This window comes from Rhinatrema bivittatum, chromosome 18, assembly GCF_901001135.1.
Source record: "Rhinatrema bivittatum chromosome 18, aRhiBiv1.1, whole genome shotgun sequence".
Taxonomy (NCBI): Eukaryota; Metazoa; Chordata; class Amphibia; order Gymnophiona; family Rhinatrematidae; genus Rhinatrema; species Rhinatrema bivittatum.
Window position 1 is genome coordinate 54711721 of NC_042632.1, and position 11025 is coordinate 54722745.

An 11025-nucleotide genomic window follows, 5' to 3' on the forward strand; every position below is an offset into this window, starting at 1 on the left:
GATTTTAAACACCTCTATCATATCCCCCCTCAGTCGTCTCTTCTCCAAGCTGAAAAGTCCTAACCTCTTTAGTCTTTCCTCATAGGAGAGTTGTTCCATTCCCCTTATCATTTTGGTAGCCCTTCTCTGTACCTTCTCCATCGCAATTATATCTTTTTTGAGATGCGGCGACCAGAATTGTACACAGTATTCAAGGTGCGGTCTCACCATGGAGCGATACAGAGGCATGATGACATTTTCCATTTTATTCACCATTCCCTTCCTAATAATTCCCATTTGCTTTTTTGACTGCCGCAGCACACTGAGCCGACGATTTCAATGTGTTATCCACTATGACACAATTTTGTGTCATCTGCAAATTTGATTATCTCACTCGTCGTATTTCTTTCCAGATCATTTATAAATATATAGAAAAGTAAGGGTCCCAATACAGATCCCTGAGGCACTCCACTGTCCACTCCCTTCCACTGAGAAAATTGCCCATTTAATCCTACTCTCTGTTTCCTGTCTTTTAGCCAGTTTGCAATCCACGAAAGGACATCGCCACCTATCCCATGACTTTTTACTTTTTACTAGAAGCTTCTCATGAGGAACTTTGTCAAACGCCTTCTGAAAATCCAAGTATACTATATCTACCGGTTCACCTTTATCCACATGTTTATTAACAAAAAAGTGAAGCAGATTTGTGAGGCAAGACTTGCCCTGGGTAAAGCCATGCTGACTTTGTTCCATTAAACCATTCTTTCTATATGTTCTGTGATTTTGATGTTTAGAACACTTTCCACTATTTTTCCTGGCACTGAAGTCAGGCTAACCGGTCTGTAGTTTCCAGGATCGCCCCTGGAAATGAAGAAAAGGGGTAACCTGCACGGAGCAGCAGTTACTCCCCCCCCCCCCAACAAATGTTGCTAGGCAAACTGGATGGACCATTGGGTCTTTTTCTATGTGACTAGGGTCCTTGTCTCTTCCCCCGAACAACCAGAACTGCGAGGGTTAAGCAGCGGAGGAGGCACACACCGTCAGCCCCAGCAACTCGCAGGCTGGGTGGGGGAAGCGTGGCAGCTTTACCCCACGGTGCCGTTTTTAGGATAATTCCATCCTAAGCCAGGTCAATGCAAGCCTGGCTGGGGATGCAAAGCCTCTCCCTCACGACACGGAGCTCTTTACAGCTGCAAGCCCTGGGCTATTACAGCGTCCGCCCCATGCACAGAGGCCGCGCTTATAAAGAGGAAAATAAAATGTGTGGCTGCTGTGTTGCATTTCTCCTTCGCGTTTTAATAAAAAATATTCCGAGTCTGGAGGATGCTGTATCAGCCCCTCCCCGGAGCGACTGGATGCACACGCGCGTGCTGTGCCCCTCTCCCCGTGCCCTCGGGGGGAGGGGCGGGGCTGGAGCGCCTTAGGAAAATGCCGCAAAGCCTGCGGGGTCCCTCCGAGCCTGCAGCTTGCGGCACAGAGAAGGCTTCCGGCGAGGAAGGGGGGTCCCTCATCGCCTCTGCGCCAGCTCGGAGGGCCCTGCCAATCCCCTTTGCACGGGGCTTTAAAACCCGCATCCAGCAGCCACGTTCCCGCGGAGGAAGCGCTCTGAGCATGCGCCTGCGCTGGGACGACGTCACCTCGCAGGAAGGGCAAGAAGCTAAAAACGCTTGCCCACACGTCAGTCACCCATGCTCCAAGCAATCAACCGAGAAATCAAGCGAATACGTAATAGAAATCTTTTAATACAAAAAGAAGCCACATTCCTATGGAGAAGGACCATCTCTAAACAACAAGAAACTGGAGGGAAGGGGAATAGATGAAAATCCTTTTACAGTAGAAAATGTGTGGGAAGAACTAAAGAACCTGAAAGTGGACAAAGCCATGGGGCCTGATGGGATTCATCCAAGGATATTGAGGGAGCTCAGAGATGTTCTGGCGGGTCCGCTGTGTGACCTGTTCAATAGATCCCTAGAAACGGGAGTGGTGCCGAGTGATTGGAGAAGAGCGGTGGTGGTCCCGCTTCACAAGAGTGGGAACAGGGAAGAGGCAGGCAACTACAGACCGGTTAGCCTCACTTCGGTGGTGGGAAAAGTAATGGAGTCACTGCTGAAAGAGAGAATAGTGAACTATCTACAGTCTGGAGAATTGATGGACCAGAGGCAGCATGGATTCACCAGGGGAAGATCCTGTCAGACAAATTTGATTGACTTTTTTGACTGGGTAACCAAGGAATTGGATCAAGGAAGAGCACTAGATGTCATCTACTTGGATTTCAGCAAAGCTTTTGATACGGTTCCGCACAGGAGACTGGTGAATAAAACGAGAAGCTTGGGAGTGAGTGCCGAGGTGGTGACCTGGATTGCAAATTGGTTGACGGACAGAAGACAATGTGTGATGGTAAATGGAGCCTTCTCTGAAGAGAGAGCGGTTTTAAGTGGTGTACCGCAAGGATCGGTGTTGGGACCGGTCCTGTTCAATATCTTTGTGAGCGACATTGCGGACGGGATAGAAGGTAAGATTTGTCTTTTTGCGGATGACACTAAGATCTGCAACAGAGTGGACACGCCGGAAGGAGTGGAGAGAATGAGACGGGATCTAAGGAAACTGGAAGAGTGGTCGAAGATATGGCAGCTGAGATTCAATGCCAAGAAGTGCAAAGTCATGCATATGGGGAGTGGAAATCCGAATGAACTGTACTCGATGGGGGGGGGAAAGGCTGATGTGCACGGAGCAGGAGAGGGACCTTGGGGTGATAGTGTCTAATGATGTGAAGACAGCGAAACAATGCGACAAGGCGATAGCAAAAGCCAGAAGAATGCTGGGCTGCATAGAGAGAGGAATATCGAGTAAGAAAAGGGAAGTGATTATTCCCTTGTACAGGTCCTTGGTGAGGCCTCACCTGGAGTACTGTGTTCAGTTCTGGAGAACGTATCTACAAAAAGACAAAGACAAGATGGAAGCGGTACAGAGAAGGGCGACCAGGAAGGTGGAGGATCTTCATCGGATGACGTACAAGGAGAGATTGAAGAATCTAAATATGTACACCCTGGAGGAAAGGAGGAGCAGAGGTGATATGATACAGACTTTCAGATACTTGAAAGGTTTTAATGATCCAAAAACAACGACAAACCTCTTCCGTAGGAAAATAATCAGCAGAACCAGGGGTCACGATTTGAGGCTCCAGGGAGGAAGATTCAGAACCAATGTCAGAAAGTATTTCTTCACGGAGAGGGTGGTGGATGCCTGGAATGCCCTTCCGGAGGAAGTGGTGAAGACCAGAACTGTGAAAGACTTCAAAGGGGCGTGGGATAAACACTGCGGATCCATAAAGTCAAGAGGCCGCCAATGAAGAGTGGGTGACTCGGCAGAATGATGGCTATTGACACAATACCCTTATTAAATAAACATACACATGCTTACTGTGATTCCTACATCGCTCTAAGCTTCAACAGCAAGAGGTAATGGAAAAAAGGATTTGCACTCACAAAGAGGGGAGTAGCTGGCTTGTTACGGCGGTTACTACCCCAAACCAAATATGCCTGATACTTCACTTTCAATGCATATACAGCATAGCTCTCTGCTTCAATGACAGGGGAGAAGAATAACTGATACTTCACACATCCAGCAGAGCTCTCTGCTACAACGGCAAGGGAGAAGAAAAAGGGTTCGCACTCAAAAAGCGGGGAGTAGCTGGCTTGTTACGGCGGTTACTACCCCAAACCAAATGTGCCTGATACTTCACTTTCCATGCATATCCAGCATGGTTCTCTGCTTCATCGGCATGGGAGAAAGACTGATACATCACGCATTTCCAGCATAGCTCTCTGCTTCAACGGCAGGGGAAAAAAAACAAAAAACAAAAACAAAAAACTGATGCCTCACGCATATCCTGCATAGCTTCAACGACAGGGGTGAAGAAATAAAGGAATCGCAATCACAAAGCGAGGAGTAGCTGGCTTGTTACGGCGGTTACTACCCCAAACCAAATGTGCCTGATACTTCACTTTCAATGCATATCCAGCATGGCTCTCTGCTTCAATGGCAGGGGAGAAGAAAAAAAAACCAACAAGGGCTGTACAACATAGTCTAGGTAAAACAAATAAGCATGGGTGTAGCTTGCTTATCGCGGCGGTTACTACCCCTACTACCCCTAACTAATCAAGCTAGATATTTCACTTGGATGCAGCTCCATCACTGCTCTCTACATTAATGGTGGGGGTGGAAGGGGAATAGAACAAGGAGCTAAGAGAAACAGATAAGAATGAGAGAAAAAATGTGTGAGGCTTGCTGGGCAGACTGGATGGGCCATTCGGTCTTCTTCTGCCGTCATTTCTATGTTTCTATGTTTCTATATTTATAAGGTTATAACGAGTGTTGTGCAGGAGTTAGGGAAGTGTCCCATGTATGTTGGAGTGAGAAAAAAAAAAAAAGACAAATAAGAGTGTGGTGCACATTGTCAGTGGCAGACAGTAGTGGCCATGGCTGCAGCAGGGCAGCTCAGCCGCTGCCCTGCTGCAGCCATGGCCACTACTGTAGTGCACTTGTGAGTCAGCAGATGGGTGAAAGAGCAGAGCCAAGGGGGATATTCGTTACACACACATCCCTTACAAAATCCACATCTTTGCCTCACAGCACGACACTCTGCCACACACACACATCTCTCTGCTCACAGGTACACTGTAATCCCTTATTTACACATTACACTAGCTCTTCTCCTCTCCTCCCTACCTCTTTTTTTTATCCAGTCCCATGACTGCATCCAGTGGTGGCAGCCTCTGCAGCTTCATCAGGAAACCTGGTTGTGACTGCTTGGGTCATGCTTGGCAGCCTGCCAGAGGTCAGCGTCTCCTTGTCCTGGAGGCAACTTTTTTACTGAAATAGGATGAAGTTATCCGTCAGATACCAAGTGGGGGTGGGGGAGTGAGAAGGGGCAATAGTGAGAGCCAGGAGTCGGTTCCACGTTCTGGGGCACCAAGACGTGAACGAAGAAGCAACTCAAAAAAATAATTCAACAGGCACATAATTGCTCTTTAATTCGACATTCCTTCTGGAGCCATGTCAAGGCCTCTTGCCGCTTTCAGTTTGTTTTTTCTGTAAGAACCACCCACAAGCAAGCTAAGCTTTAACCTCCCTCTTCCATATATGTGTTACTCCACCCGACTGAAGTCTCTGAATCAGACTGAATGCCATCCCAAACTTATCCAAGCGGGGAGAACTTGCTTTACACCCTTCTTAAATTAATGTGAAAGAGCTGAAAGCCGCAGCCAGTTTGCTGCCTCTTTCTCTGGAGATTAAAGGAGAAATAATCCTTTAGTTCCTTGTTCCTGTGACGCTCTGGCATAGAAAACTCCAGAGATCAAACGTGACTTTTCCTGATTCTTCAAATGACCTCTTCAACCCTCATGGAGAGGTTAAAAGGAGTGCTGAGACTGTAATCATGAAAGTTGTAGGAAGCAGTAAGGTAACTGCACAGTACCAGACAAGTCATCAAGGGCAGGCTGAGCCAGTCCTGGTCCTGCCCCATTCAGCGGGTGATGCAATAAGGCCCCTGTTTTCCTAACGCGCGAGCGGCCATATCCCTGGGCGCCTGATGCAGTATTTATTTAAATGAGGAGCTGCGTAAAAAAGCATGCGCTTGGGGAGAATTGTGCGTCCCTAGTGTCAAATGCATCGGGCTCCCACAATTGCAATGGGCGTTCAATACAAGCGTGCGTTTTTATCCCACTTCTTCTGACTGATTTTGCTGAGTTTGCTGAAGACGCCTATAGCTAAGCTCCCTGTGCTATGAGCGTCCAAATTGTGCTTCCAGAAGATTTTTTTTTTTTTAAATCAAGCAAATATACATTTATTTTTCAATACCACAAGCAGTAAATTTAAGTGTCACAATGATACTAAGTAGGAGGAACCACAGAGGACAATATTTTTTAATTTCTCATGAGCCCTTAACTCAGAGATTGACTTTATGCCTCCTCCAGAACTGAAGTTAAATTTGCTATGTTAAAAAGTGCACGTTGGGCCCCCAGTGATTTTCGGCATCGGGGATTATTATCACGTCAAACCAAATGTGTACCTATAGAAATATGATGGACCATACCCCAAATGGATTTCCAGGCTTTAGCATCTAAATTATTCCCTAAGACCCTGTTCCAAGCATCAATAATGTGATGTGGGATGGAACCCCCTAGTTTGTAAACTTGCCCCAGTAATTCCTTTGGCTGATACTTCAATGTCCATTAAAAAGTCTTCCATACCATTAAGAGGTCTATGAGGCTTGGACAAATCTAAATGAGGCACCTGCAGCCGTAAATAGAAGGCATGCGGGGGGGGGGGGGGGGGCAAGATGGCGTCCTGAACGGGTGTATGGGATAGAGCTGCTCCTACCTTTCGCTGATTTTTTCTACTATGCCGCCAAAAAGAAAAGGGAGGGTGAGGGGTTTTCCCTCTATACCTACCCAATTAACGGAGCAAGCTCTAATTACAACTTTCCTCGCCCAGGGAGCTCAAACATTCGAGGCGGTGAGTCCTGTTGTGAATTCGCCTAGAGGAGAGGCGAGCTCACCAGGGACAGAGGTTTCCCTCAGCCCCCCCGAGACGTGCCCTCCGGCAACCAGACGAACTCCGACCCCGGATGTGCAGCAGCCGTCGAGGACCAATGAGGTCACAGCGAGAGAACTGCCGGGAGAACACCCGCCAAGTGTCGGAGGAGAGTCGGGGAACGGAGAAAGTTCAGCGAGGGAAGGTGTTTCAACCCAAGCTGAACCAGCAGTACCATCAACAAGCTCCGAAGTGACCCCCTCGACAGCGGGGGCTAGACCCGACCCTCTGGTAAGGCCAGCGGTCGTCACCCTGGAAAACTCATGGGAACTCTCAGCGGGGTTAACTCTTGCAGTTAGAGATTGTAACGCTAAATTGGATTTATTTGCTTCTCAAACGAATAACAGAATATCCGCTCAAGAGAATTCCCTCTCTCAACTTCAATTATCAGTGGGCAAAGTAGAAACGGAGGTTTCTCAAATAAAGGAATTTAATATTGCTACTATACGGGACAGAACAGCTCTATCCAGAAGACTGGAGCTATTGGAGAATTGGAATAGACGTTTAAATTTAAGACTGATTAATTTTCCGAGAGTCTTGGGGGAAATGCCTACAGCAACTTTAAAAAGATACTTCGCAGAAGTTCTCTTATTGCCCGAAACACAATTTCCTATGATTAATAAGGCATATTTTCTTCCAGGACCAAACCGCTCAGAGCAACAAGCGGCACCGACTATGGACTTACAAAACTTAACTAATTTCCTAGAATCTTCAGCAATTGAAATTATAGATTTTTCCACTTTATTAGTATCTTTGGTAATGGAGCAGGATGTTAGTAGGTTAATGATCTCTTACTTTAAAAATCTTAATACATTGTTTCATGGTAGTAAGGTCCGCATGTTTCCGGATATTTCCAAAATAACCCAGGAACGACGGAAAGGGTTTCTGTCCATGCGACAAGCAGTGATATCTCTGGGGGCTACTTTTCTCTTAAGATACCCCTGCAAATGCATTATTAAAAAAGAAGCAGATACTTTTATTTTTTTTTCCCCTGAGCAGTTGAAGCTTTATTTAGATTTACGGACCCCCTCTGAGAACGCCATAACTCCAGGGGAATAGATATAAAGAGCTCCCATTCAGGTTAAGTCCTAGTGGAAATAATCTTTTTTCCTTTTTTTTCTCCTTAAAAGTGTTCCCCCTCCCTGGTTAATCAAATGAGAGTTGGTTACTCATTAGAAATTTGTATTTTTCCTGATAGTTATTGTAGTTGGAATGAAAGAATTTCAATCTAATGTTATGTAACATGTTTCCTTTATAAAACTTTGTGATACAAACTGTATTAGAAAAGTGAGAAATAAAGAATTAAAAAAAAAAAAATAGAAGGCATGCGAATCCTGTGACAACTCAAACTCCTGCACAAGAAAGAGACTGAAATGTCTGAAGCTCAGCATCATCCCATAGTTGTGCAATGAAAATGAGGCCATTATCTCTTCAAATCTTAAAGAAGGGAAGAAGCAGAATATTCATATACAGGGGCGATGGGCAACAATGCCTCCCCTGCCTATCCCAAGTATTTCGGTACACTGCCCCACACTTGTAATATGTGTGCAATAATAGGATGTGTACTACTAATCCTACGAATAAAAGTTTCCAAAGGGAGACGTTAACTCTGTTTTGGTACGTGAATGTGAATCTGTGAAAGACAAAAATTATGATTTTCCAGAAGAAGTCAAACAATATCCAGCTAAACTTCAAAATTATACTCAAATAATCAAGTAAAAGAACATACCCTTACATGCATAAGTGCCTCTGGATGTTTTAATTTGGCTATAAAAACAGCACAAGAAAAAGCTCTCGGGACCCTATATGCAATAAAGAAGCTCTTAGTTTTACGCTTCCAAAAAAGCTACTTTTTAAATCAATTGATAATACCATTCAAACAGTTCTCATATGTGGGAGTGAGGTCTGAGGTCTCTCATTCACCCAAAACTATATGGAATGGGACAGAACCAACAAAAACCCTGCACCTCCAATTTTGCAGACACGCTGTGACCACAGAAAAACCCATAATAATGGCTGCAGAATTAGGACACTTCCCCTTACTAGTCACATGCAAAAAAGAATATTCAAATTCTGGTGTCACTTCAGTAACAGTGACACAAAATCCCTCCATTACTGGGCAGTTTATGATACAACATAAACATCTGCAAAAAAAAAGCCACACTTAGCATTTATGTAACAAACCTACCCTACCAAAACAGCACTAACTGCCAGAGCTCAAACAGCAACAACCCTACCTATGAAACAGTAAAATTGCAAATATTTTCCTGGACCCTAGAACACCAGTACTGCTGTTGTGGAAACAAAAGAATCCCTACAGAGAAACTCCATGCTAGCAGAATTTCCCACCTCGGTCACAAATGCAGCATACAGACACACCTCACCAATACAGAATAAGGGACCACAGATTAGAAACTGAAACATGCAGACAAAAACTGAACTGGACACCTCAATCAGCCGAGATTCTACATTCACTGCAACACTGGGGACATAGAAACAGAAATGCATTTCCTCTTATGCTGTGCAAAATACAAATGTGCATTAGAGATTCACATTTTCCAAAGCTGATAGAGAAAATCAAATACTTTTCACAAAAGAAAGAGCATGAAAAACTCTGTATAACCCTGAGAAAAACAGGAGAAATAGTAGCTATAACAGCAAAATGTTTGGTAGCCTGCCACCAGAAATGTAATTGACCAGCACCAGAACCCGAACCCAAGAAGTATCCTTGTTATTGGTTTTTTCAGTACTTTGTAATTTTATTTTGCTGTTATATATGTTTTCTCTTTTTATTGTATTGTTTCACCAGTTTATGTATTCCTTTGGCAGCACATACACAACTTGCTGTGCTAATATAGTTCCCTGACCCTGAGAGAGAGATGAGAGGGGGAGGCAGAGGGAGCTCGACAAACTTGCTGGGAGAGACTGATTTGGGCTGCCTGCTTGTTTATAGCAGGACACAGCTAACAGCCAGCGTCTGAGGGGGTGATCCAACGAGACGCAGAATACGATCAATATCTGGTCACGCGTTTGCCATTGTACATGCACCAGAATGGACAAGCAGATACTCTCTCAGCATGTGCAAGCTTTGCCTTTCTGGAGCTATTTTGCATATACTGCAGGCTCGCCCTATTATTATTATGGTGTAGGGATTGAATTAGAAGCTTGTCAGGGGCTCTGCAGATCTGTTCTGGGGTTTTTTTTTTTCTTTCAATTTATTGTGCCTTGTTCTTTCAAAAAGTGCACTGCAGCCAATGCTGGGACAGAATATCTGCAGACTGTGAAATCTTAAGGACGCTAATGCATTTTCTTTGCAGAGTTTGCTCTGGTAGAATGGGCGAATATTTTGTATTTTAAGTCCTATGAAAATGCAAGCTACAATTTTAAAGAAATATTGTGCTCACAGAGTGCCACCTCCCCAAGTAGGGCTGTCACAGGTCTCAGCTTGGTTTCATTACCCTCCTAGCTGTTTGGCATTGCAGTGCTGCTCTCTCTGCATGGACCTGGGTAAAACCAGGTCTGGATTGGGCTGTGCCTTGTGCCACGGAGCCAGCTGGTAACCCTACTCCCCAGTAGGCCTGTGATCCAGCATGGCACGACAGCTCTGCAGCTACTGAACCTTTTCTAATCAGCCCAACATTAAAGATTGCCGCTGGACCCCGGACCCTGGGTTTCCTTGAAGATGGCATTTCGACGGCTGAAGAAGGCACTGGACTTTGGTTTGTTCTGCAGGATTTCCAAGGCTCCCGTGTTTCTCTGCATACTTTCCTTCTCTCTCTTGCTCCCTCCCCATCCCCAGGGAATAACTCACTTTCATGTCACGAGTTGGAAGCCAGTGATCCTCTCTTGCTGCTTTCAGCACTTTCTGGCAAAGTTCAATGGGATTCTCCAGCTTTGAAACCTAATTGCTTGACTACAGCACTGAATCCAGTGCCCGAAGGCAGAATAAGAGCCAGCACTGGCGGGGGAGGGGGGCATCGGGGAAAGGGATTAGCAGGGTTGAGGTATGGGGACTCATTAGCATATATTAAAAGTGATGCAATCATTTTGGAGACAAGTTTCTATTAGTCTAAAACATTTCTAAAAAAAACACAAACGGAGCACTGCTTCAGTAGTGTGTGCCAAGTGGCTGCTAGGAGGGCGACCAGCGCCTACGTCACTAGCCCCATGAGGAAGCAGTGCTGTGAGGCACCTGGCATCAGCGTCCCTCCCCCCCATCAGCACAGTCTCTGCCGTGTCCTTTTACACTCGTGCAGCATTTCAGCCCCACTGAGTCCCTTAGACTGTAAGCTTGACATACTCCCCAGATGTTCAGTGCTTTTAAATATAGCACCGTGCAACATTAGACGGAGAAAGTTGCTTTCCACAGTGATCCTGCCTCTGAAATCTGAGGCTTGATACATTCGAAGAGAGCTCCTGGCTCCCCCCCCCCCCCCCCCCGTATGGACTCCA

At 45.6% G+C, this 11025-nt stretch overlaps 1 long non-coding RNA gene across 1 annotated transcript in view; it reads right to left on the minus strand.

Moving 5' to 3' along the window:
• LOC115079899 overlaps positions 1 to 10502 on the minus strand; it is a 55073-nt gene extending 44571 nt beyond the window's left edge. The window contains exons 1-2 of the long non-coding RNA XR_003853435.1: positions 10385 to 10502; positions 4708 to 4851 (exon numbers count right to left, since the gene is read on the minus strand). This is a non-coding gene — a long non-coding RNA (uncharacterized LOC115079899). The remainder of the gene's footprint in view (positions 1 to 4707; positions 4852 to 10384) is intronic.
• Positions 10503 to 11025: the final 523 nt, after the last annotated feature.